We start from the raw sequence: 3,195 nt of genomic DNA on the forward strand, positions 1-3,195 counted from the left end.
ATTATTTCCTTCAGCAACAACAACCAATCAGTTGGTTTTTTCAACTTTTCTTCGCTTTATATAAAGAAGAGGAGCCTTTAATCATATAACAACATGAATTTAAATATAAAATAGAAACTGTTAAGGTAAGTTGTTTTGTACCTGACTAATCCACAACAGAGCCCAACTCAATAGCTCCAAGTTGAATCATATCCCTATAAAGATATTTAAGACAAAATCAATCATAAATGTTAGCACATTAATTAGCTAATTCTTTGTTTACTATATCAAGTGAAAAATTTCTACTGCAATCTAAACAAGAATAGCACAAAAGTAATTACAAGGAAGAAACCTCCAACTCCATCACAACGAAAGGCAAACTACAAAATTAAACGAAGTAAAACAAAAAGAACTCTCAACTAGAGCAGCAGCAGCATGTTGACCCCAAACAAGCCAAAAACAACAAGCAACATACCAACAGACAACAACAACCCAACCAACTGAAAAAAATCAGACAGTAGTAGAGAACGTGTACAGTAGAGAACTTTGGAGTCCATATTGTCGGCAGAGAGAAGGTTCTTGATTTCTCAACTTATACACTATGGTACTATACTCATGGTGCTAAATTGGTTAGCCTTGGGGAAAATAAGGGTTAACTGAATAGAAGATGTTGATATATAGTTCAACAAACACTTAGAAAATGTAACAAGCAAACTGATATGCAAGCTGCTGGATTAGCGACTGACCGAACTTGATTCCATTACCAATGAAACGGTTAGACTATTTTTTCATGTTCAGTTTCTGTGACATACTAGAAAAACACAATGATAGAGAATTTATAGCAGTTGTTATGGTTTACTTGATTGCCTCGATCATCATCTTCAGTTAGGAAAGGCAGAACTAGACTCTTAATATACCTTTGAGCATGAATAAGTCCAGGATTACAGGTACTAGTACCAGACTTGAAATTTATGTTCCAAATGAAAAGTAGTTCACCAGAACTCAGACTGTCATATTTAAGCAACAAAACTTTTCCTGTTGATCCGTCGATAAACAACAACGACCGGACAGGTCACATAATGTGATGATCCCCATCACACTGTCTCCATATGTATGAACCTTGTACAATTGATCTTGTACTACTTTGATCATTATTCGTACCTCTACCCATTACGTTCGATGTAAATCCCACAGTGTCGGTTGATATTTCGGTCATGAATTTGCAATAATAACAGCACACAACCAGAGTAACAACATGCTTGAACATTATTAACAAAATAACTGATGGTTGATTCACAAAATATTTAACAAAATTGACTGGTGATTATAACTGGATGTTAATTCACAAAATAATTAACGAAATTGCAATTATTAACAAAATTAACACAATTAAATGGTGGTTATAATTCACTCATTAGTATTTATTAGTGATAATTAACATATTTGCAAAACAAAATTAACAAAATTGGTGATAATTAACAAAATTGCATAAATAACCTAGCAGTGTCTAGTGGGAGGGGAGCCAGCAACAGCGGTGGTGCGCGCAGGAGAGGAGAGGAGAGGAGGCGGTTGCGAGGGCGGCTTCGTGAAACGCAAGAGAGGCACACAGCTGGGGGAGAAGCGCAGGTGGGAGGGGGGATACAGCAGCCACGGTGCGGTGGTGGTTTGTTGGGGGGTGGTGGAGAAGAAACAGTGGTTTTTTTGGGGGGTGGTGGGTGAGAAGCACCGAGCAAACACCGAGAAGCAGTGAGAAAGAGGAGCAACGAGAAGAGAAGGGGAGAAATGTCAAGTCTCAGTACAAAAGATTTACTTTTTAATTTTTTTGTTTTACTTTTTGTCAATTAAAAGATGCTCTTGTTAGATAAGGGCAGCTTTTGATTTTTTTAACCATTATAAGTTGCTCTTGTTGTATAAGGGCAACTTTTGATGAGCAACTTATAAGGTTTTTTCCTCTAGTGTATATAGTTGATTAGAATGGGATTCGGATTTACCTAGTTAGATTTAGGCAAGAGCTCCTAATTGCTTTTGAATTTAGGAATTTTGTATGTTTTTTTGAGGAGTTTTTGAGTTGTATTTTGAGGCGTAATGTCAAAATTACGACGTTGTATTGTTGTTCTCCTCCTCATTAGGCTGAAAATGAGGGGTATTTATAGGGGGAATGGTGAAGGAAATAATGCCCTTGGTCCAAGTATGCATTCTATGATAAGTCTAACAAATGCGGTTCAGTATTAATTAACAAGTTAATAATTCAGTGAGATCAAGTGAGCTGAATGCCTAGCTAGAGGCCGCTTCAGTTCAAGTGGAATTAATGATATTAATCCACAGCTTACTCTTGACTGAACCCGTAGGGTCACACAAATAGTACGTAAACGGATCAAGTATTTAATGGCATTAAATACTCCATCTATGAATATTCGGAATCGACGGATCTTGGTTTCAGTGGGAGCTGAGATCGTCACAGGCAAGAAATGAATACTCCGGAAACGATGATATTACCGGAAACGGAAATATGGATCTTATCGGAAATATAAATAATATCCAAGTCGTAGATGTTGCCGGAAATGGAAACATGGTACGTATCGGAAAATTTTATCGGAAATGGAAATATTGCCAGAATCGGAAATATTGCCGGAAACGGAAATATTGTCAGAATCAGAAATATTATCGGAATCGGAAAATAATTCCGGAAACGGAAATATTAAATATTTGTTCGAAACGGAAATTAATTCCGGAATCGGAAATATTAAATATTGTTCGTATCGGAAATGAATTCCGGAATCGGAAATTTAATCGGAAGCGTATCGTACGAATAAGCATCGGACGAGGCCTGCCGGACGAGGGCCCAGCACGAAGCCAGGCCATCGCCCAGCAAGCCAAGCGCGCCACACGAACAGCCAAGGCCACGCCAGGCCCAGCGCAAGGCCAGGCCCAGCAGGCCGTGGCAGCGCGCACAGCGCGCGCAGCGCGCGCAGGAGCTACGTGGGCTTGTAGCTCGCGTAGGCCTCGCTGCGTGGGTTGCTGCTCGCACGCACGCGCATGGGCGGCCCATCGTGGCTGCCGTGTGTGTGTGCGTAAGTGTTTGTGTTCATGCACGATTCCTAAAACGTGCAGAGTTTGGTTAATGATTAAATTCCTAATTCTATTTGATAAATTAATTAATTAGAGTTCTTGTAGGATTCTAGGTTTAATTAATTTGTATCTGAATAGGATTCCAAT

Source organism: Spinacia oleracea, chromosome 1 (assembly GCF_020520425.1).
Source record: "Spinacia oleracea cultivar Varoflay chromosome 1, BTI_SOV_V1, whole genome shotgun sequence".
NCBI lineage: Eukaryota > Viridiplantae > Streptophyta > Magnoliopsida > Caryophyllales > Amaranthaceae > Spinacia > Spinacia oleracea.